This window comes from Budorcas taxicolor, chromosome X (assembly GCF_023091745.1).
Source record: "Budorcas taxicolor isolate Tak-1 chromosome X, Takin1.1, whole genome shotgun sequence".
In the NCBI taxonomy this organism is placed as follows: Eukaryota; Metazoa; Chordata; class Mammalia; order Artiodactyla; family Bovidae; genus Budorcas; species Budorcas taxicolor.
Window position 1 is genome coordinate 9,412,685 of NC_068935.1, and position 25,690 is coordinate 9,438,374.

Genomic DNA, 25,690 nt, shown 5'->3' on the forward strand with positions numbered 1-25,690 from the left:
CTGGGAATGCTGCCCACGAGAGGGAAGATAGGAAGACAGTTACACAGAGTTACCCTGGCTGTGGCCTCTGTGATCGGCCCCCCTCGGCAGCTTCCACGTGCTTCACGCAGTCTTTGGGCGTGCCCCTCTGGGATGTCCAGCATGGGGAACATCTTGCACTCCCCAGGGTGCATGTGGCACCAATCTGAAGGTGGTCCCCGCCCTGCTATTGGCCTAGTCGGGCTTTCCTCGCCTCCTCTGCGGCCCCCTCCCCACTGTATTTTTATCTACTAACTGGGGACTTCCCAGGTTGGGGGGGGGGGGGGCGTGCTTCCCTGGTAGGGGGAGGAGGCTTCCTCCTAGGGAGCCTGATGACTAAGTGGTAAAGAATCAGCCTGCAGTGCAGAAGACCCGGGTTAGATCCTTCAGTCCTTCCACTGGGAAGAGGCCTTGGAGAAGGAAATGGCAACCCACTCCAGTGTTGCCTGGGAAATCCCATGGACAACAGAGCCTGGCAGGGCTACTGCCCATGGGGTCCAAAGAGTCTGATATGGCTGAGTGACTAAATATGCCATGACATAAATGTGACAGAGTCAGCAAATAATACATCTAAAAAGGAAAGTGCTTCTACAATAAACCTCTAGACAGATGCCAAATCACATTAGCTTAAAAAATGGAAGTTAGGAGATATAAGTGAGAAAGTCAGTTTGAAGAAAATTTTATGTGATAGTAACTTTTAAAAATAATATACAAAAATCCTAAATACTTTTAAGTATTTTAGGTAGGTAAGCACATTACCTAAGGATAAATGCATTTGGAAAGTTTGTACCAACCTAGTAAATACTGAATATCTAAGAGTCATGGCGATGGAATCATATAGATGGAAGATGCAGAATGACTTTATTTTCTAAATACACATTTAGAGTGTTTAATAATTTGTAATTGGCCAAATTTGTTGAGAGAAAACTCTAGAAAATATATAATAATAAATTGACTAAACATTCACATATATTTTTAGAGTTTGTTGAAGATTTATCCCTCAGAGTGTGTGTATTTTTGTCTTACACTTCCATCATCCAAAATGTTCACAACTCTTGAGCAGATTTCTCTTCAGCTCATGCAGGAGATGGATTTCTTGTCTTAGGTCACAGAGACTCAAGAGGAACTTGCTGTTAGGAGACAGAAAATTCCGTAACGTTTTGTCTGATGCCCTGTCTTCACTCCCTCTCCCTTGCTGAGTAAGCTGGTCTGAGACTTCCAGAGTTCCAATTCTGTCTCGGACAAACAGGGAACACTGATCCACACTGTCCACATTTTTCAAAAGGAAGCAGCATGACTTTCCCCTACTATTGTTTCAGTGGCCACTAAGCTCTGCTTCCTATGTCCTTTATGTTTTCTGTTTCTGTCCCTGGTATGCCCTCCCTGGAATGGGCTGAACTGTCACGCAGCTACTTTCAGATCTTTCTGCAACTTTGATCGTCCTTCAGAAAACTCCCATAATGTGGCAGCGGGAGTTTATTAAAACTACCCATGGTGGTATCATGTTCATTCAGTAGAGCTCAGCCCCAGGGTCTGCATCTCCGTGTAGCATCTGAATGACTCCTGACAAGCTCTTATATTTCATTAAGCTTCCGCAGCCTCAGAGAGGGCCAGGACCTGGCGACTCTGCATATCAGAGTCCTGATCAGCATGTGAGAAGGAGGAGAATATGAAGCAGGAGGCACGGGGCCTTGCACGCAGCAGGCCCTCAGAGTTCCCTGGATTTGGAGATCCGAGTAAGTGGGCCCAGGCCTCCTGATTCTAAGGGATCTCTCGGTGTCACACTGGTAGCAAAGTTGGGCGGGAGGGCAGTAAGAACTGGGGGCTCAGTCTCCCCTGGCCACAGGGCTCTCCCCTCTCTCCCTGGAAAAGGAACTCCTTTTGAGGACTCATCCTTCTTATGTGGCCCTGACAAGGTGATTTGGGGGCTACTCGTGGTTTCCTTGACCGTTTGCCTTAGTTTTCCAAAAACCCATGACTTCATCCCCCAAGCTCTCCTCACAAACACCCTGTGAAGACATGGTCACTGCCCACAAGCCAAACTGGGTGAGTCGGTCACCATGAGGTCTTGGCCTTAGGACCCTATAGGGTAGGTGGGATTGAGGGATCCTCCCCACCCCAACCCACAGGACACCCAGTGGACTCCCCATCACACAGACGATGGTGGTACGACGGCTCAGGCTGATTGTTCTCCACTCTTCTAAGGATGTGGCTTGAGTGAGCCCTAAGACATATGCCATGATTACATGTGGTGAACCTGTCCTCTTGTGGCTGAGTCATGGCTGATGTAGAATCCTCCCTCTGCTGAAGGGGAAAGGCTCTAATCATGTGATTCCTTGAGTCTTGCAGAACTCTAGGCTCCTAACTACTCCTTCAAATTGAAGTCATTCAGTCTTGTCCGGCTCTTTGCATCCCCATGGTCTGTAGCCTTCCAGGTTCCTCCGGCCATGGGATTTTCCAGGCAAGAATACTAGAGTGGGTTGTCATTTCCTTCTCCAGGATATCTTCCTGACCCAGGGATTGAACCCAGGCCTCCTGCATTGTAGGCAGATGCTTTACCATCTGAGCCACCAGGGAAGTTGAAACCTCTTTCAAAACCTCTGCACTAAAAGACTTGACTAAACCTAACCATGGCTTCTAGCAGCTTAAGGATATGTCTGTAGAGATACCACCAGCCCCGCCCCTACCTTTAATTGTAACCTTGAAAAAGCTCAGTGCTAACAGTTCAGTTAGGTTCAGTGCAGTCGCTCAGTCGTGTCCAACTCCTTGCAAATTGCAGCACACCAGGCCTCCCTGTCCATCACCAACTCCCGGAGTTCACTCAAACTGATTTCCATCGAGTTGGTGATGCCATCCAGCCATCTCTTCCTCTGTTGTCCCCTTCTCCTCCTGCCCCCAATCCCTCCCATCATCAGAGTCTTTTCCACTGAGTCAACTCTTCACATGAGGTGGCCAAAGTACTGGAGTTTCAGCTTTAGCATCATTCCTTCCAAAGAACACCCAGGACTGACCTCCTTTAGAATGGACTGGTTGGATCTCCTTGCAGTCCAAGGGACTCTCAAGAGTCTTCTCCAACACCACAGCTCAAAAGTATCAATTCTTCAGCACTCAGCCTTCTTCACAGTCCAACTTTCACATCCATACATGACCACAGGAAAAACCGTAGCTTGGACTAGACGGACCTTTGTTGGCAAAGTAATGTCTCTGCTTTTGAATATGCTATCTAGGTTGATCACAACTTTCCTTCCAAGGAGTAAGCGTCTTTTAATTTTATGGCTGCAATCACCATCTGTGGTGATTTTGGAGCCCCCCAAAATATAGTCTGACACTGTTTCCACTGTTTCCCCATCTATTTCCCATGAAGTGATGGGACCAGATGCCATGACCTTATTTTTCTGAATGTTGAGCTTTAAGCCAACTTTTTCAGAACTCTAGGAGCCTAACTACTTCAAATTGAAGTCATTCAGTCTTGTCCAACTCTTTGCATCCCCATGGTCTGTAGCCTTCCAGGTTCCTCCAGCCATGGGATTTTCCAGGCAAGAATACTAGAGTGGGTTGTCATTTCTTTCTCCAGGATATTGGGCAATTATCCCTTAATCCCAGTGTGTTGAGAGAGATTTTATCATGAATGACTGTTGGATTTTGTCAAATATTTCTTCTGCCATCCATTAATGTAGTCGTGACAATTTTTTTCCTTAGACTGTTGATACCAGGGATTAAAGTAATTGAATTTCAAATGTTAAATCAGCTTTGTATACTGAAATTAATACTACATGGTCATGGTATATAATTTTGTTATACGTCATTGGGTTCTGTTTGCTAATATTTTGCATCTATCTTCATGAGAAATACTGGTCTGTAGAGTTTGATTTTTCTATCATTATCATCTGGTTTTAGTGTTAGGGTAATGTTTGCCTCATAGAATGAGTTAGGAATTACTGTTTCTATATTCTGTAAGAGATTAGAGAAAGTAAGTCTAATTTCTTACATAAATATATTGATGTAATTAACCCATTAAGCAGTCTGGACTTGATGTTTTTTGTTTTGTAAAGGTATTAATTATTGATTCAATTTCATTAATAGTTTAAAGCTTGTAAAGATTGTCTAGTATATTTTAAGTCTGAATGTATAAATTTATGCCTTCTTTGTTGTTGGGTGTGTGTGTGTGTGTGTGTATTTAACTTCTTTGTCCTTGTCCTTGTGTCCTACTCTTTGCGACTCCATGGACTGCAGCCAGTGAGGCTTCTCTGTCTGTGGGATTTTTCCGACAAAAATACTGGTGTGGATTGTCATTCCCTTCTCCAGGGGATCTTCCCAACCCGGGGATCGAACCCGGGTCTCCTGAATCACAAGCAGATTCTTTCTGAGATGGAATTCACATATCATACAATTCATCCAAACTGTACAATTCTTTTGTCTTTAGTATATTCACAGATTTGTGCAACCACCATCATAGACAATTTTAGAAGTCTTTCATCATTTCAAGAAGAAACACCTAACCCTTGAGCCCTCTGTCACCCCCTTACTCCTACCCCTTAAGCCTTAAGCAACTAGGAAAATACTTTATAAATTTTTTGGGTCCTATTGGATCCTATTGGATCCTATTTTGGATTTTTTTAATTAATGATTTTAATTGGAGGCAAATTACAATATTGTGGTGGTTTTTGCCATACATTGACATGAATCAGCCACAGGTGTACATGTGTCTCCCCCATCCCGAATCCCCCTCCCACCTCCCTGCCCATCTCATCCCTCTGGGTAGTCCCACTGCACCAAACTTGAGTGCCCTGTTTCATGATCCAAACTTAGACTGGTCATCTATCTTACATATGGTAATATACATGTTTCAGTGCTATTTTCTCAAATTATCCCACCCTCGAGTTCTCCCACAGAGTCCAAAAAGTCTCTTCTTTATATCTCTGTTTCTTTTGCTGTATCGCATATAGTGTCATTGTTACCATCTTTCTAAATTCCATATATATGTGTTAGTATACTGTATTGGTGTTTTTCTTTCTGACTTACTTCACTCTGTATAATAGGCTCTAGTTTCATCCACCTCATTAGAACTGACTCAAATGCATTCTTTTTAATAGCTGAGTAATACTCCATTGTGTATATGTACCACAACTTTCTTATCCATTCATCTGTCTAAGGACCTCTAGGTTGCTTCCATGTTCAAGCTATTGTATACAGTGCTTCAATGAACATTGGGGTACACATGTCTCTTTCAATTCTGGTTTCCTCAGTGTGTATGCCCAGCAGTGGGATTGCTGGGTCGTGAAACTACATAATATGTGACCTTTTTTGACTGGCTTCTTTCACTAAGCATAATGTTTTAATGTTGATTCATGCTGTAGGATATATCAGTAAAACATTTGTTTTTTTTTTCTGAATAATAGTCTGTAGTGTGGTTATACCTCAGTTTGTTTATCTGTCAGTCAGTGGATGGACAATTGGACTATTTCTACTTTGGGTTATTATGAATAATGCTGGCACAAAATTTAACCTATAATTTTTGTGTGAATATGTTTTCATTTCTTAAACCTAGAGTGGAATTACTGGATTGTATAGTAAGTGGTGGCTCAGAGGATAAAGCGTCTGCCTGCAATGCAGGAGACCCGGGTTCAATCCCTGGGTTGGGAAGATGCCCTGGAGAAGGAAATGGCAACCCACTCCAGTATTCTTGCCTGGAGAATCCCATGGACAGAGGAGCCTGGTGGGCTACAGTCCATGGGGTCGCAAAGAGTCAGACACAACTGAGCGACTTCAAAGAAAAGAAAAAAAAGAAGAGATAGTAAGTCTATTCATTTCAGGAACTTGCAGGCTGTTTTTATGAAGTGACTGCACCATTTTATATTCCCACCAGAAGTGAATGAGAGTTCCAGTTTCTCCATATCCTCACTGTTTCGTGTTACCTGACTTTTTCATACCAGCTACGTTTGAAGTGCGTTTCAAGTGGTATCACATTATGGTTTTGATTTGAATTTCCCCAATGACTAAGGATATTGAGCATCCCATTGCCCATTTTTATATGTTCCTTAGAAAAATGTCTATTTAGCTCATTTGCCCAGTTTTAAACATTGAGCTGTTTGTCTTTTTATTACTGAGTTGCAAGTGTTCCTTACATATTAAGGACACAAGTGTCTTATCAGATATATGATTTGCAAATAGTTCCCTCTATCCTGTGGGTGCAGTTTTCACTTTCTGGGTGATACCTTTTGAAGCAGAAAAGCCTCATTTTGATAAAATCCTTCATGTCTATTTTTTTGCTCCTGCTTTTGTTGACATATTGACAAATTCTTTGCAAAATCCAAAATCATCAAGATTTACTCCTAGGGGCTCCCCAGTGGCTCACTGGTAAAGAATCCACCTGCCAATGCAGGAGACACAGGTTCAATCCCTGACCCGAGAAGATCACACATGCTGTGGAGCCACTAAGCCCATGTGCCACAACTATTGCGCCTGTGCTCAGGAGCCCATGTGCCCTAGAACCTGTGCTCCTCAAGAAGAAAAGCCACTGCAATGAGAAGCCAGCACACCACAACTGGAGGAGAGCCTGTGCAGCAAAGAAGACCCAGCACAGCCAAAAAGAAAGAAATAAATAATTTTTAAAAAAGATTTACTCCGATGTTTTCTTCTAGGAATTTTGTGGTTTTAGATGTCACACTTACTTTTTCTGATTCATTTGCTGTCAGTTTTTGTACATGGTGTGAGACAAAATTCTAACTCTGTTCTTTTACATGTGATTCTTTAGTTATCCCAGCAGCATTTGCAGAAAAGGCTATTCTTTTTTTCCCATTGAATGTCCTTGAAACCCTTGTCAAAAATTCGTCGACTAAAGATGCTTGGTTTTGTTTCTGGACTCTCCATTCTACTCTGTTCATCTGTATGTACATCCCCATGGCAGTCTCACAGTATCTTCATTATCATTGCTTTGTGGTAAGCTTTGGAATAGAGAAGTGGAAAATAATCTTTGAAATAGAAATCTCTCCCTTTATCTTTTTGTAAGTTTGTTTAATCCGAGTTCCTGGCAATTCCATATGTATGCATTTTTAAATCAGTTTGTACATTTCTACAAAGCAATCTGTTGTGTTTCTGATAGATACTGCAATATATCTGTAGATCAATTTGGAGAGTATTGCCATCGTAATAATATTTAGTGTTCTGTACCATGATCAGGGGATATTTTCCCATTTATTTAGATCTTATTTAATTAATTCAAAAAATATTTTGTGTTTTTCAGATGTGGATTTTGTGATTTTTTTGTTAAATTTTAACTCATAAGTATTTTATTTTTGATACCATTGTAAATAGAAATGTGTTTTGAATTTCATTTTATATTGTTCATTGCAAGTGGTAGAAAGACAAGTAGCTTCTGTATCCTGATCTTATATTGAAAACTCAGCAAATTTAAAGTAGTGGAAGATCAGTTTCTTCTCTGGGACTTATTGTATTTCTTTTCATTGAAAGTATTTAAACATTTTCAGATGCAATAAGCCAAACAAGCTAGGATGTGATTAATTTTAAAACAATAATCAGATGTATTAAATCCTTCTAGTAGAAAAGTATCACATCTTCACAAAACTAGGAGAAAAGGATTTTTATTTACACACTCAGAGACACTCAGAGGGCTCACAGGTTTGGCTCTGCAATCTGACCAAGGAGTCTAATGCAAAATCAGACACAAATACATATATAAACAAACTCTGCAGGAAAAAAGCAATAATTATTGAAAGGTGCTGACCGAGAATGGATACTTGGTCTTTCTACTTTTTCATATAGAAACTTTCTGTGCTTTTCATGTAGTATTCTCTCCATTCTTTTCCAAATACTCAGGGATTTCAAGAGCCCCCTTCCCAACATGTAGAATCCATTAAACAAATGTACTCTTTTTTCACATTCTGAAGGTTTCACAGGGTTCCAGTCCTGAACCTTGTTACCAAAAGTCAGACATCAGATTCTAAGGTAAACGAAAAGTGTATCAGTCTCTTCTCTGTGGCTGAAATTTTCCTTCATGAATTCCATCATCAATTCAGACCAGATCTTTAAGATTCCCACTGGTAAAGACACTTTTGAATAAAAAAAAAAAAACTCAGTGGTTTGCAACTAGAATTCTCTCTTTACTCAAGGAAACCGATTTTAAAAGATAACTATAACTGGAAGAGTTAAATGAGCATCATATTTGGAAACCTAAAAACACAGAATGTGAATTTCATCCATCAGATTTCAGAAAGAGCCCATTATGGGCCATGCCAGCTCAGGCATCAGGAAGTTCAAGGCGGAGCAAAAAACTGCGAAGACAAGCTTAATGTTACATTTTCTTATCAAGGAGATGCTCTCCATTGCAGTGAATGATCAAAACAAGAGCAGAGTTTGGTAAGCTCACTAAAGTCATCAAAAAATAATGATTAGAATCATGATCCTTGAAACTTCCAGTCTAGGCCAAGCTTGAGTAATCTGTCTACATCAGAACAACCTGAATATAATACAGCACAAAAGCAAAGATAATTTTAAACAGTGAAAAGGAGAAGAGGAACTAGTTAGTGTCCATGGGACTTGAATCAGGACACAAGAATGAGTTCCCTTAGTTTTTTTTTTTTTTTTAATTTATTTTTAGCTGTGCCAGGTCTTAGTTGCAGCACAAGGTATCTTTGTTCTGGCACTCAGGCTCCTCTCTAGTTGTGGTGGGAGGGATTCAGAGCCTGTGGACTCTCTAGTTGGTGGCACAAGGACTCTTTAGTTGAGGCTTGCAGGCTCAGGAGTTTCAGCATGCCAGCTTAGTGTGTGGGATCTTAGTTCCTTGACCAGAGATCAAACGCATGTCCCTGCATTGGAAGGCAGACTCGTAACCACTGGATCACCAGAGAAGTCTTCCCTCAGTTTTCTTATTTCCTCCCAATGTCCCACTTAAGGCACTGCTGCTGCTGCTAAGTCGCTTCAGTCGTGTCCAACTCTGTGAGACCCCATAGACGGCAGCCCACCAGGCTCCCCCGTCCCTGGGATTCTCCAGGCAAGAACACTGGAGTGGGTTGCCATTTCCTTCTCCAATGCATGAAAGTGAAACGTGAAAGTGAAGTTGCTCAGTCATGTACGACTCCTAGCGACCCCATGGACTGCAGCCGACCAGGCTGCTCCACCCATGGGATTTTCCAGGCAAGAGCACTGGAGTGGGGTGCCATTGCCTTCTCCAAGGCACTGCAGAAGCCTCCAACTGAGAATCACCGACAATGACAGACACAAAGCTGTAAGAAAAGTTGACTCCTCTAACCAAGTTAAGTTAGTTAAGTTAAGTCGCTCAGTCGTGTCCGACTCTTTGCGACCCCATGGACTGTAGCCCACCAGGCTCCTCCGTCCATGGGATTCTCCAGGCAAGAATACTGGAGTGGGTTGCCATTTCCTTCTCCAGGGGATCTTCCCGACCCACGATCAAACCCAGGTCTCCCGCATGAGAGGCAGACGCTTTAACCTCTGAGCCACCAGGGAAGCCTATGAAAAGGGTAGTCTGAACACAGAAAACCTGTTTGGTAATACTGCAACTCCTCTCCAGACAAACACCAGTGGAAACCCTCACCCCAAGCTCTGAGGTTTCAGAGGCCAGGAAGTGTGTTAATCTTCTGACCTGCTTCTCTAAAATCAGTGATGACCCTTCAATTCACCTGTCAGGGTAACGTCAGAGGGGTCCAGCAGCAAGTCAAATCTCCACCTCCACTCAACAACAGTAAACTGAATGAGGCAGTGCAGACTGTGACTAGTAAGCACTCCGTTCATTCTCATTTCTGGTGCCGCTGTTGCCAGTGGTCAGCTGAACCTCCATATCCACCTGGCATTCATGAGGTGGTGTGAGATGGGGCTACTCAATACTCTGGTTTCTCCCTCATCATTTTTTGTGTTCTGAGCCCCACCCATCATCCAAACCAAACCCAGTATTGGGAGGCAGAGTTGCTTAGCACTCAGCTTTCTCCTTTTCCCCTTGATGTCTCAGAGACCAGAGACAAGCTAGCCAAGCTTCATCTGCCAGCCCTGCAGCCACTCACAAATTGTTCAGTTTCCCATTCCCTTCCCCTTTCCCCAGGGTCAGCAGTGCCTAGAGAGGAGGAACTGAGCTTATACTCCCATTCTGAGGCTACAAAAGGGTTGTGAATTGGTGCCTCTCACTGACTGGGATGTTATCCATGCCTGGAGCGGGTGGTCTGCTATCATTGAGGCAGCATGAATCAGCAATCCACTTTTGCTAAGGTGGAATCAGAGCAGGAATCTGAAGGTACAGCCCACACCATTGTGTGTTGTACCCAAAAATCATATAAAAATACAGATGAATAGGGTCCAGAGTCTTAGAATGTGGTATTCAAAATGCCCAGGATATGATAGAGATCACAAAACACAGAATCAAGAAAATCACAGCTTGAATACTAAAAGACATTCTACAGATGTAAACATTGATGTGAATAATGTTGAAATAATGACAAGAAGTTTGAAGTGATCATTCTAAAAGTAATTATCAAGTAGTTACAAATTCTTTTAAAACAAATGAAAAATTTGAAAATCTCAGCAAAGAAGTGGTAGATAAAAAAAACAAGTGGGAATTATAGAAAACAAAAGTTATAGAAAACAAAAATAATGTATTTCTTACTGAAACTGCACAGATCCTGGGAAATGTATTTCAGACAGAAAAGTGGGCTTCTTCTACCTTACTTTCTATCTTATTATCCGCTGAACAATATTACATTTGCAGTACAGAGGAAGATGCCATAGAGTGTCATTCATACATTTACTGAAATTGAAAAATGAAGTCACACTTTTACTTATAAACTATAATTCTATTAATAATTGAGAATTTTCAGTGAGAACTAAATTTCCAATTGTTCAGTCATATGCTGAACATTTTTCATAAAATGAGTGAACTATACTTGTAATACCAAGATTTACAAAAAGGATATCTAAAACACATCTATTTGGTATATCTACAATAGTCTAGAAATGACATCCATTGCTCCATTTGGTGAGCTAGGGTTAGAAGCACAAAAAAGAGGCTAGAGTAGCTGGAGAACAATTCAGTGAAAAAATATTCAAGTATGCATCCTACCAGGCTTTACTATAAGGATATGTTAATGAACAAATAAAGATGCCTGCCCTCCAGGAATTTAAATTTTTCCACCAGAGGGAGATGGCGAGTTTACAAAATAGCAGATAAATAAAATGTGTTGTATTCCGAAAGATGATAAACAATTGAGAAGAGAATAGGAAACAAACGGAAACAGGGGAATCCGGATTTCAGGGAGAAGGTTGGAAACAAATACTCTGAGCGATCCTTGCAGGTGATAGGTGTGTTATTAAAGGAAAGGAAAAGAAAGTCGCTCAGTCGTGTCCGACTCTTTGCGACCCCATGGACTGAGAAGCCTGGTAGGCTACAGTCCATGGGATTTTCCAGCCAAGAGTACTGGAGTGGGTGGCCATTTCCTTCTCCAGGGGATCTTTCCGACTCAGGGATTGAACTTGGGTCTCCCGCATTGTAGGCAGATGCTTTACCCACTGAGTAAAGTTCTCCGGGGTTGAGTCCTGGCCTGGCAGCAACCCTGGCCAGGCGGTGCCTAGGCCACAGGGAAAGACGTTGTGCTGGGCTTCCCAGTCAACTGGTTCTAGAGGTGTGGAGCCCGCGCCTGATTGGAACCCTCTCACCGGACTTCTCTGGTGGCTCAGACAGTAAAGCGTCTGTCTACAATGCGGGAGACCTGGGTTCGATCCCCGGGTCGGGAAGATCTCCTGGAGAAGGGAATGACAATCCACTCCAGTACGATTGCCTGGAGAATCCCATGGACAGAGGAGCCTGGTAGGCTACAGTCCATGGGATCGCAAAGAGTCGGACACGGCTGAGCGACTTCACTTTCACTTTCACGGATAAGCCTCTTTGCCTGCAGCCCCTGTGGGTGGGTCTGCAGTCTGGCCCCGCCTCCCAGTACCGAGCTGATTGAGTGAGCCGGTGGCATCTGACCTGAGCTGCGCCAATCCAAGTCCTCTTCTGTGGCGTTTTAACTTGGAGCGGCAACCGTTAAGACGCCAGTTATCTCCAGTACTGCGGCTTGTTGGCCGCAAGAGGGAGGAACGCGGTGCCGCTGCTGGGGTCTTGGACGTCTCAACTATTTTGCAACTCTTATTCCAGTCAAGTAAGTCACAACAGTATTCTTTCTATAAATTACATCTCTACTGATGTAAATGAAAGTACCTAGGACCAAAGTTCGGGGATTACTAAGAAAGGAGATCTAATGGATTGCTCGCCGGCCCACAATCCTGTCCATCCAATGGGCACCTCTCTTTCTTAACCTGTGATTCGCTTCAATTGTGTGGCTAATCATTTCGTGCTCTCGTTAAAATCCATCAATCAAAAAGAAAGAAATACCTTGGTCAGCCTTGTGCTTCTTTAAAGAATCGTTATTTCTTTGCATCTGATTATTTTTGTGGTTCGTATCGATATGCCAAACTTTAAATTCTAAGTGTTGAAGTGCATGTTTGTATATGTGTGTGGGGGTGTATACTTATATATCTCTATCTATCTATCTATCTATCTATCTATCTATATGCTGTGCTAGGTTGCACGTTCCTGTCCAACTCTGTGGCCCTGTGGACGGTGGCCTGCCAGGCTCCTCTGTCCATGGGATCCTCCAGGCAAGACTACCAGAGTTGACTGCCATTTCCTTCTCCAGGGGGCATTCCCTACCCAGGAATCGAATCCAGATCTCCTGCATTGTAGGCAGATTCTTTACCGTCTGAGTCACCAGAAGCAGAAAAATACTAATCTACACCTTGGAAATGGCTGCACTCTCATTTATTTTTAATGGGCTCTCGAAACAGGAAATGGCAATCCAGGCCAGTATTCTTGCCTAGAAAATCCAATGGACAGAGGAGCCTGGCAGATTTCGGTCCATAGAATGAAAAAGAGTCAGAGAAGACGGAAGCAGTTTAGGCCGCAGATAGAATTATGGTTCCTTTCAGCAGTGAGTCTTTGAAAACAAGGGTTTTTTTTTGAAATAATTTTATACCCACAGAAAGGTTTCAAAAAAACAGTATAGAAAGCCCTCACCCAAATTTCCCTAATGTTAACATCTTACATATGCATAGAAAAATTAAGAAAATTGAAAATTAATATTGATGCAGTACTATTAACTAATTTACATACTTTATTTGAATTCTACCATTTATCCCGGTAATCTCCTTTTTCTGTCCCAGCATCCCATTCCGGATGCCACATTTGGCCATCATTTCTCTTTAGTCTCCTCCAGGCTGAGAATTCCTCAAGCTTTCTGGGTCTTTCCCAGCAGTGACTCTTTTGAAAATACTGGTCAGGTATTTTATAGAATGTCTATCAATTGGGTTTGTCTGGTGTTTTCTTAGGATTAGATGAATGTCACACATTTTTGGCGATAATCCTGTTTTATCTCCTCTCCTTCATTCTAATGGTGATGGAGTGATTTCAACCATAGGGATCTGGGGGTGGCTGCTGAACATACACACCTGACACTGGACAGGTGCTACCCACAGCAGCTTCTCAGTAATGTTCACTCACTGCCTGGGGGTGGAGGACACTGCTGGCTAGGTCGAGCCTCAGGGAAGTCATGCTCTGGAAGCGAGTGAACAAGCAGGGCTGTGGGAGGCAATCTGTAGTAACAAGAGGAGGAGGTGACCCTTGGTTCCCAATGAAGGATGTGATTAGCTTGTTTGAATACTTCTGTGGGCTGGTGGGGAACTGAAACCTGATAGTCAGGGGCAAGCAGACACTGTGGCTACTTCCTATGATAAGGCTGCTTTGGGGCTAGGGGAATTCTTGCTGGGAGCCACAAAGAGGGATAGCATTCTTCTCAGACTTTTAGTCACTACTTTTAAAATTCATCTCTTGATTTTGCCTACAACAATTATGACTGAAAGGTGACATTCTATTTCCTTATTCCTACCATATTTGTTCACTGGAATTCTGTAGAGCTGTGTTTTCTCCCTCATTTATTCATAAATTTTCTAATTATAAAATTATTTTATGAAATATATTTCTAATTATCAAATCAAGTAATCAAATTATCTATGTCAATAACTTTGTTATATTGTGACATAATCAAATTATATCATTATTTAGTTTCTTGCATTTTTCCAGCTCTGGTGATTAGGAACTCCTTTGAGGGGTTTGTATTCTTTCAGCATGACCTGGTCGTTTTTTGTGTACTTCCTTGCTGGTGTTATATGGTATTCCTATTCTTCTTGTGTTTTTCTTTCCCCACCATGGCCTTGAAATCAAAACACTTCTGCAAAAACCCATGTTTCCTTTCCTTGGAAAATGACATTTAGTAACTGATATCTCCCTGTGTGTTCATTGCTACTGGGATTTCGTTGCAGCTAGGTCCTCCTTCTCCATTCACAAATGAAGGAAATATATTGGATGCATATACTTACACTTCCAGATACATCTGAATTTCTCTACCTATTTCTATAGATAGTGAAAGCCAGGAGCTCCTACTAATACTTCTTTCTAAAAAAATTATTTAATTAATTTTGGGGGGGATAATGAGTTTACAATATTGTGATTTTTTTGCCATATATCAACAATCCATTCTCGGCTTATTTGCAACTTCTTTGTCTCTCCTGGCTCTCCTTATCTTCAGTATTTACTTACTTGCCCACTCCTGATTATACATGAAGTAGTTGGAGAAATGCTACTCAATGATTAGATAGTATGACCGACTCAGTGAACATGAATTTGAGCCAACTCCAGGAGATAGTGATGGACAGGGAAACCTCGAGTGCTACAGAGCCTGGGGTCACAAAAAGTTGGACATAGCGACTGAACACACAACACACACCAGATAGAAGCAGATCTGATGTCTTGTGTTTGTGTACAGTTCTTTATGTTTTAAGCCTCAGAGGATGCAATCAAAATATTGTTTCCCCAAGTTGCTTAGCTTAGCTATTTTCTTCCTCACTCCATCTCCTGTGGTTAAGACATTCATTTGTAATATATTTAGGTTAATTTGTTGGTGTTTCTAATTTGAGTTTGCTGCCCCCCCACCACATCCCAGTTGATTTTAATTTTTCATTTAATCCTGGGGTATGTGAAATACTACTGTGATTCAAAGACTCAGGGCTACAAAAAACATCTACTATAGGAGTGTCACTCTTTCCACATGCTTTCTATCCCCTTCCATTCCCCATTTCTTTTGCACAGTCCCCCTGTAGATCACCAATCTCTTTAGTTGCTAGTTGAATCTTTCCTGTGTTTACTCTGCACAAATGAACAGATACATATGTGCTTCCTTATGTTCCAATGTTTATTAAATGGACAGCATTTTCTCATGCTTCTTTGCCCTTTTTCTTTTGCACTAAACAGCATTCCATTAAAAAAAACCTCTTTATTCCATGGAGGGCTTCATTCTTTTTTACAGCTTCATTGGATTACACTGGCCTCTATATGGGCATTTCAATTGTTTTCAACATTTTGTACTTATTAATACAAAGAATGCTGCAGGAAATAACCTGGGTATTATTTTTATGTTGGTGGAAATGTATCTTCACGTTTTCCGCACAGAAGTTGGGCCAAAAGTTAAATGCATCTGTAGTTCTATAAGGTATTTTCAAATTTCTCACCAGAAGAGTTGAACTGGTTTTCATTACCACTGGCCGCTGGGATTGTTTCCTCAAAACCTCACTATCAGAACATGTTGCCCTACCACTGTGACCTTTGTTGATATGGTAGGTGAGAAATGATATCTCAGTGTTGTTTTAGTATGCTGGTGGTTTAGTTCCTCAGGCATGTCTGACTCTTGCGACCCCGTGGACTGGAGCATGCCAGGCTCCTCTGTCCATGGGATTCTCTAGGCAGGAATACTGGAGTTGGTTGCCATTTCTTCTGCAGGGGATCTTCCCCACCAAGGGATTGAACCCGGGTATCTTGCATCTCCTGCATTGCAGGTGAATTGTTTACCACTGAGCCACCAGGGAAGCCCTTGTTTTAGTTTGTATTTGTCTAATTATGAGAAAGTTTGACACATTATACTTTGAGGACTGTTTTATATATTGTTTTGTGAATTATCTGTTTATACCTTTTCCCATTCTTCTTAAGAAATATTATCCCTTTTTCCTGCAGTACTTGACTTCTGTATGTATACTTGGACTATTATTCATTTGTCCATTGGGCATGCAGCAAATACTTTATCCCAGTTTGTCCATTGCCTTTTGACTGGCTCAGCTGGTAAAAAATCCGCCTGCAAGACAGGAAACCCCAGTTCGATTCTTGGGTTGGGAAGATCTGCTGGAGAAGGGATAGGCTGTCCACGCCAGTACTCTTGGATTTCACTGGTGGCTCAGCTAAAGAATCTGCCTGCAATGTGTGGGACCTGGGCTTGATCCCTCGGTTGGGAATATCCCCTGGAGAAGGGAACGGTTACTCATTCCAGTGTTCTGGCCTGGAGAATTTGATGGACTTTATACTTCATGGAGTCCCAAAGAGTCAGACACGATTAAGCCACTTTCACTTTAACTTGCTATACGTTAAAAAAATTCCTTTTTAGTTGCATAGATTATTCTTTTCTTTAATCACCTCTGGAAATTTCAGTCACAGTTAGAAAGCTTTCCCCATTGCTGAAATGCAAGAATTCTGCCATATTTTCTTCAAGATTTTGTTATGGTTTCACTTTTTTTGTTTGGATTCCTAAACCCATTTACAGTTTATTTTTGTGGATGATATGTCATGGATCTGCACCGATTTTATTTTCCAAATGTCTCAGTTGTTTCAGCCATCATTTGCTGAATGTCCATCTTTGCTCCCCGTGATTGTTCATGCCCTTGGATCATATACTAAAACTCCCAACTGTAATTCATGTTTTTCTGGGTTTTCTGTTCTATACCACTGGATTATTTGTCTATTCATGTACCCCAGTGTTATAATTAAGAAGTCTTTATAGTGTGTCTGCGAATTATCCTTGTATAGATGCTCTCATTAAGTTTATTTCTATGTATTTAATCTTTGTCATTGCTATTGTATATGGGGTTTTCTCTACTCATGTGTCCTCCAGCTGTGTGTGTATGCAAAAACAGAGTATTGACTTTTGTATGTAACTCTGTATCCTACTGTGCTGTGCTATGCTTAGTCACTCAGTCGTATCCAACTCTTTGTGACCCCATGGACTGTAGCCTGTCAGGCTCCTCTGTCGGTGGGGATTCTCCAGACAAGAATGCTGGAGTGGGTTGCCATGTCCTCCTCCACAGGATCTTCCCAACCCATGACTGAACCCAGGTCTCCCGCATTATGGGCAGATTCTTTACCGTCTGAGCCACCAGGGGGAGCCTTTATACCCTACTACCTTGCTGAATTCCCTTTGTTTTACTTAATTTGTCCTGGTTTGTATAAGACTCTTCAGGTGTACTATAATATCACCTGCACACAGAGGTGGCTTTACATCTTCTTATCCATTACTAGAAATCTTATTGATTTATGTAGTCAACTGGCCAGTGCTTATTGTTGAAGATTGAACAGGAGTGATATAGTGGGCATACTTTTGTTGCTCCTGAAAACCTCCGGTGAAGGTGTTAGTTGCTCAGTCATATCTGTCTCTTTGCAGCCCCATGGACTGTAGCTCACTGGGCTCCTCTGTCTATGACATTCTCTAGGCAAAGTACTAGACTGGGTTGCTGTTTCCTTCTCCAGGGGGTTGTCCTAACCCAGGAATCCAACTCGGGTCTCCCACGTTCGCAGGCAGATTCTTTACCATTTGAGCCAACAGGGAAGCCCCAAAATGTCTGGTACTCCCCACTGTATAAAGTATTTTTTGCATGAGGAATTACTTATATTCTTATATCATGTTGATAATACATCCCCGATTCCTATTTCCTGAGTTTTCTCTTTTTGCAAATGAATGGGTATTTGACATTTCTCAAAGATTGGCTTGGCATCTATGGTGATAGTCATGTGATTGTTGTTCTTCAGTTGGTAAGTCACATCAAGCTCTTTACGGCCCCATGGACTACAGCATGCGAAGGTCACCTGTCCCTCACTGTCTCTCAGAGATGCTCATATTTATGTCTGTTGAATCCATGGTGCTATCTAACCATCTCATTGTCTGCTGCCCCCTTCTCCTTTTCCTTCAATCTTTCCTAACATCAGGGTCTTTATCATTAAATACATTACCATGGTGAATGATCTCCATGGAATTCCTAATATAGAGCCAACTTTGTGTTAATGGAATCAATACTACTTTATCACAGTATATTGGTCTAAACGTATTGTTGGATGTTTGCTAATATTCTATTTAGTGTTTTGGTATTTATGTTTTATGTGTTAGTATCCTACTTGCTTCCTAAAAGAAGTTAGGCAAGTTTCCTTCCTTCCAAATGTTCTTACACAACTCATAAAGCTTTGGTACTATTCAATATTTGATGGTTTATTAGAATTTACCTATAAATACACCTGAGAAAGGTCTTTCTTGGGGGTAATTCCTGAAATACCTTTCTTCATTTCTTCTGTGAAAATTGGCTGATTTAAACTTTCCAACACTAGAGTCAAAATTTTGGAAATCTGTGTTTATCTATTTTATGTAGATTTTCAAGTTTCTTTGAATAGATGTTGACAAATAATACCTTATTTTTAAAGATACAAACAAAAACAGGTTCTAAATGCAATTTCCATAGAAATAACAGTTTCATCTGATGCTAGTAATATCTCTGTACTGTTTCTAGGTAAGTCAGCTTTGCTTTCTGAAAGTAAATTCAGATAGGGTATCTAGTTTAGTTGTACATATTTGTGTTAGAGCCAGAATTTCAGTATTTACCTTTAGGTTAACAGCATCACAACTGTTCTGTTGGTCTCATTTCCCACTTCTCCATCTTTAACTCCTGACAGTTCCCCACTAGTATAACTCAATGTTTTTTATTTTTTTTTGTAAAGCAATTATCCTTTAATTAGAAAGATACAGTTACCAAAAAAAAAAAAAAAAAAAACCAAAAACAACAAGATATCACCTCTAGTTTACTCTGGACTGTGTGACTCTGAGAAACCTATTGCCATAGATCAGTGTGTTCTTTACTTGCTCCATCAAAAGAGGAAGCTGTAGGTCCCCACCGAATCACTGGATTACTGCTGTCCACGCTGGTTTCATCACACTGTAGTGGGTATGCATTGTTTGTTTCCTTCCTCTTGCCGACTCTTTTTTGAGTGTGGTCCAGTCATGATTTCCATACTAGAGGCAGCCTTACTCCCTGTTAGGCTATGTTTTTAATTTTTCTGTCAGTTGCTGTTAATCAGTGACTTTCTTTTTTTTTTACTTTAAAATATTGTATTGGTTTTGCCATACATCAACATGAATCTGCCACAGGTATACACGTGTTCCCCATCCTGAACACCCCTCCCTCCTCTCTCCCAGTACCATCCCTCTGGGTCATCCCAGTGCACAGCCCCAAGCATCCTGTATCCTGCATCGAACCTGGACTGGTGATTTGTTTTTTATATGATATTATACTTGTTTCAATGCCATTCTTCCAAATCATCCCACCCTTGCCCTCTCCCACAGAGTCCAAAAGACTGTTCTATACATCTGTGTCTCTTTTGCTGTCTCCCATACAGGTGAGACATCTTTCTAAATTCCATATATATGTGTTAGTATACTGTGTTGGTGTTTTTCTTTCTGGCTTACTTCACTCTGTATAATAGGCTCCAGTTTCATCCACCTCATAAGAACTGATTCAAATGCATTCTTTTTAATGGCTGAGTAATACTCCATTGTGTATATGTACCACAGCTTTCTTATCCATTCATCTGCTGATGGACATCGAGGTTGCTTTCATGTCCTGGCTATTATAAACAGTGCTGTGATGAACATTGGGGTACACGTGTCTCTTTCAGTTCTGGTTTCCTTGGTGTGTATGCCCAGCAGTGGGATTGCTGGGTCATAAGGCAGTTCTATTGCCAGTTTTTAAAGGAATCTCCACACTGTTCTCCATAGTGGCTGTACGAGTTTGCATTCCCACCAACAGTGTAAGAGGGTTCCCTTTTCTCCACACCCTCTCTAGCATTTATTGCTTGTAGACTTTTGGATCGCAGCCATTCTGACTGGTGTGAAATGGTACCTCATTGTGGTTTTGATTTGCATTTCTCTGATAATGAGTGATGTTGAGCATCTTTTCATGTGTTCGTTAGCCATCTGTATGTCTTCTTTGGAGAAATGTCTCTTTAGTTCTTTGGCCCATTTTTTGATTGGGTCATTTATTTTTCTGGAATTCAGCTGTAAGAGTTGCTTGTATATTTTTCAGATTACTTGTTTGTCAGTTGCTTCATTTGCTATTATTTTCTCCCATTCTGAAGGCTGTCTTTCCACCTTGCTTATAGTTTCCTTTGTTGTGCAGAAGCTTTTAATTTTAATTACGTCCCATTTGTTTATTTTTGCTTTTATTTCCAGAATTCTGGGAGGTGGATCATAGAGGACCCTGCTGTGATTTATGTCGGAGAGTGTTTTGCCTATGTTCTCCTTTAGGAGTTTTATAGTTTCTGATCTTACATTTAGATCTTTAATCCATTTTGAGTTTATTTTTGTGTATGGTGTTAGAAACTGTTCTAGTTTCATTCTTTTACAAGTGGTTGACCAGTTTTCCCAGCACCACTTTTTAAAGAGATTGTCTTTTCTGCATTGTATATTCTTGCCTCCTTTGTCAAAGATAAGATGTCCATAGGTGCATGGATTCATCTCTGGGCTTTCTATTTTGTTCCATTGATCTATATTTCTGTCTTTGTGCCAGTACCATACTGTCTTGATGACTGTGGCTTTGTAGTAGAGCCTGAAGTCAGGCAAGTTGTTTCCTCCAGTTCCATTCTTCTTTCTCAAGATTGCTTTGGCTATTTGAGGTTTTTTGTATTTCCATACAAATTGTGAAGTTATTTGTTCTAGCTCTGTGAAAAATACCGTTGGTAGCTTGATAGGGATTGCATTGAATCTATAGATTGCTTTGGGTAGTGTTAACTCAGTGTTTTTAAAACGTCCTGAGAAACACCTGGTAATCATCTCAGAGTATCACAGTAATCCAAGCCTATGCCCCAACCAGTAATGCTGAAGAAGCTGAAGTTTAACGGTTCTATGAAGACCTACAAGACCTTTTAGAACTAACCCCCCCAAAAGGTATCCTTTTCATTATAGGAGACTGGAATGCAAAAGTAGGAAGTCACGAAACACCTGGGGTAACAGGCAAATTAGGCCTTGGAATACAGAATGAAGCAGAGCAAAGGATAATAGAGTTTTGCCAAGAAAATGCACTGGTCATAGCAAACACCATTTTTCAACAACACAAGAGAAGACTCTACACATGGACATCACCAGATGGTCCACACCGAAATCGGACTGATTATATTCTTTGCAGCCAAAGATGGAGAAGCTCTATACAGTCAGCAAAAAAAAGACTGGGAGCTGACTGTGGCACAGATCATGAACTCCTTATTGCCAAATTCAGACTGAAATTGAAGAAAGTAGGGAAAACCACTAGACCATTCAGGTATGACCTAAATCAAATCCCTTATGACTATGCAGTGGAAGTGAAAAATAGATTTAAGGGACTAGATCTGATAGATAGAGTGCCTGACAAATTATGGACAGAGGTTCATGACATTGTACAGGAGACAGGAATCAAGACCATCTCCATGGAAAAGAAATGCAAAAAAAAAAAAAAAAAAGGCTGTCTGAGGAGGCCTTACAAATAGCTGTGAAAAGAAGAGAAGCAAAAAGCAAAGGAGAAAAGGAAAGATATAAGCATCTGAATGCAGTGTTCCAACGAATAGCAAGGAGAGATAAGAAAGCCTTCCTCAGCGATCAATACAAAGAAATAGAGGAAAACAACAGAATGGGAAAGACAAGAGATCTCTTCAATAAAATTAGAGATACCAAGGGAACATTTCATGCAAAGATGGGCTCGATAAAGGACAGAAATGATATGGACCTAACAGAAGCAGAAGATATTAAGAAGAGGTGGCAAGAATACACAGAAGAAATCTTCATGACCAATATAATCACGATGGTGTGATCACTCACCTAGAGCCAGACATCCTGGAATGTGAAGTCAAGTGGGCCTTAGGAAGCATCACTACGAACAAAGCTAGTGGAGGTGATGGAATTCCAGTTGAGCTATTTCAAATCCTGAAAGATGCTGCTGCTAAAGTGCCAAACTCAATATGCCAGCAAATTTGGAAAACTCAGCAGTGGCCACAGGACTGGAAAAGGTCAGTTTTCATTCCAATCCCAAAGAAAGGCAATGCCAAAGAATGCTCAAACTACCACACAATTGCACTCATCTCACATGCTAGTGGAGTAAATCACATGCTAGTAAAGTAATGCTCAAAATTCTCCAAGCCAGACTTCAGCAATACGTGAACTGTGAACTTCCAGATGTTCAAGTTGGTTTTAGAAAAGGCAGAGGAACCAGGGATCAAGTTGCCAACATCTGCTGGATCATGGAAAAAGCAAGAGAGTTCCAGAAAAACATCTATTTCTGCTTTATTGACTATGCCAAAGCCTTTGACTGTGTGGATCACAATAAACTGTGGAAAATTCTGAAAGAGATGGGAATACCAGACCACCTGACCTACCTCTTGAGAAACCTGTATGCAGGTCAAGAAGAAACAGTTAGAACTAGACATGGAACAACAGACTGGTTCCAAATAGGAAAAGGAGTACATCAAGGCTGTATATTGTCACCCTGCTTATTTAACTTCTATGCAGAGTACATCATGAGAAACTCTGGGCTGGAAGAAGCACAAGCTGGAATCAAGATTGCCGGGAGAAATATCAATAACCTCCGATATGCAGATGACACCACCCTTATGGCAGAAAGTGAAGAGGAACTAAAAAGCCTCTTGATGAAAGTGAAAGAGGAGAGTGAAAAAGTTGGCTTAAAGCTCAACATTCAGAAAACGAAGATCATGGCATCTGGTCCCATCACCTCATGGCAAATAAATGGGGAAACAGTGGAAACGTATCAGAGTTTATTTTTTGGGGCTCCAAAATCACTGCAGATGGTAACTGCAGCCATGAAATTAAAAGACACTTACTCCTTGGAAAGAAAGTTATGACCAACCTAGACAGCATGTTGAAAAGCAGAGACATTACTTTGCCAACAAAGGTCTGTCTAGTCAAGGCTATGGTTTTTCCAGTGGTCATGTATGGATGTGAGAGTTGGACTGTGAAGAAAGCTGAGTGCCAAAGAATTGATGCTTTTGAACTGTGGTGTTGGAGAAGACTCTTGAGAGTCCCTTGGTCTGCAAGGAGATCCAACCAGTCCATCCTAAAGGAGATCAGTCCTGGGTGTTCATTGGAAGGACTGATGCTAAAGCTGAAACTCCAGCACTTTGGGCACCTCATGTGAAGAGTTGGCTCACTGGAAAAGACTCTGATGCTGGGAAGGATTGGGGGCAGGAAGAGAAGGGGACGACAAACGATAAGATGGCTGGATGGCATCAGTGACTCGATGGACATGAGTTTGAGTGAACTCCGGGAGTTGGTGATGGACAGGAGGCCTGGCGTGCTGCGATTCATGGGGTTGCAAAGAGTGGGACGTGACTGAGTGACTGAACTGAACTGAACTGAAGGGTTAGAGACGTTAAGTGAATGTTCTTAGGTGACCCAGCATGACAAAGGCAGAGCTCAAACTAACAGATCAGACCCTCAGCCCAAGTCCTTCCCACTGTACTTGCTTTCTCCTGGGCTATGGATCCTCCCAATCTCTCATATCCTAGAAAATAAACTGTAATGAGGTCTTCCAACATTTTTAGAACTGTGCAATACTTCATTTTAGCTTTTAAAAGTCAGAAAAGAGACACAGATGTAAAGAATAGACTTTTGGACTCTGTGGGAGAAGGCAAAGATGGGATGATTTGAGAGAATAGCATTGAAACATGTATATTTTCACATGTGAATAGATTGCCAGTCCAGGTTCGATGCATGAGACAGGGTTCTCACGGCTGGTGTACTGGGATGACCCTGAGGGATGGGATGAGGAGGGAGGTGGGTGGGAGGGTCAGGATGGGGAACACATGAACACCCATGGCTGATTCATGTAAATGTATGGCAAAAACCACCACAATATTCTAAAGTAATTAGTCTCCAATTAAAATAAATAAAAAAGAAAAAAATAAAAGTCTGATTCTGCTTCATTAGGTGTGATATTTTCCTAGGACTTTGTTCTGGCCTTTGGAGCATTTATGTATTGTTCCCAAATCAGATTACAATGATCAAGGTATTTCATTTCCAAGAAGAGCAAACCCCAGCATGTTTACTCAGAGAAGCATGGGACTTGTTCAGGACAGTTTTTATATACATCTTTCATCCCACCAGGAGCGAGATGGACACACAGCAATGAGTGATGTCCACATGGGCCCCCTCAGTATGACTGCAACATGTCAGCAAGCAGAATAGATGGCCAGACATTTAACACTTCATTCTTTTCCTTTCTCCAACTTGGCAGAGGTGTTAGAGGAGATTGCAGGACAGGCCTCTCGGGGGACACTGCCCATCCCTCCCTGCACTCATCACATCATCCTGCCTGTCCTCCAGAGGAACCCCAGGTAGCCTGAGACAGGTGTGATTCCTCAGAGAAATATCCAACTCAGACAGGCACAGGGCCCATCAGGAGAGAAAGTGGTGATCATAAGGGCAGGCCAAGGACCCTCAGCCCCACACTGAGCCAGGACCCGTCCCCTTACTCCTTCTGGGGACGATCTATCCCCATGGCTGCTCTGTTTCCCATGGCCAAGTCTGACTGAGCTCACACAGGTGACAAAGCATCAACCAGCATCCAGTGACCCCTAGTCCACCATGTGCATAGTTGGAGGAACAGTGCCTGGGCTGGGAAAGTTCAGTTCTGGGGCAGGGGAAGGAAAGGGCTGCAGCAGGGGCACCACTTCCCCTTTCTTCTCCCTTCTCCTCTGACCCCTGCCATGGTAGAGCTTCCTTCTCTTCCCTTCCCTTCCCGTTCTCTCTCTCCCTTGTCTCTACACCCCTATCTCTCATCTCTCCTCTCCTCCCTCCACTCTCTTCCTGTCTTCATCTTCCTCCCTCCTTCCTGAGCCCCACCACAACTCACCTCCCTCTCACAGCCTCCTGGGCCATCCCTGAGGTCTGTCTTGACTTGACAGAGTGCTGGACCCCCAGTGAGGCAGCAAAGCCCTGGCCTCCTATCCCCGCACTCCCTCTTCTCTCCACAGTCTTCACTGGGTACTGGAGGAACAAAGCCAGGGAGGGGAGGAAGGCCTGCAGATTGGATTTGAAGTGCTGGTCCTTGGGGCACAGGAGCAGGGAGCTTGGACAGTCTGGGAGGGAGCTACCCAGGGGAGAAAGGAGAGGGAAGATGGAGAGACTGAGGGCAAGAGGCTTCACAACCCTGAGCTGTCAATCACTTCTTTCTACTTTTGGTTTTGGACTGTGCCATCTGGGATTGTTTCTCCAAGTTGTTACCTCTGGTGAGTGCCTACATTCATCATTGACTCTTACAAATTTTGCTGATCTCTGCACCTACCCTTGAGTCTGTTAAGTTGGGGGTAATTATCCCCTATTCCCAGTGTGTTGAGAGAGATTTTATTATGAATGACTGTTGGATTTTGTCAACTACTACTTCTGCCTCCATTAATGTAATCCTGATTATTTTCTTCACAAATTATTCCATCTGCCAT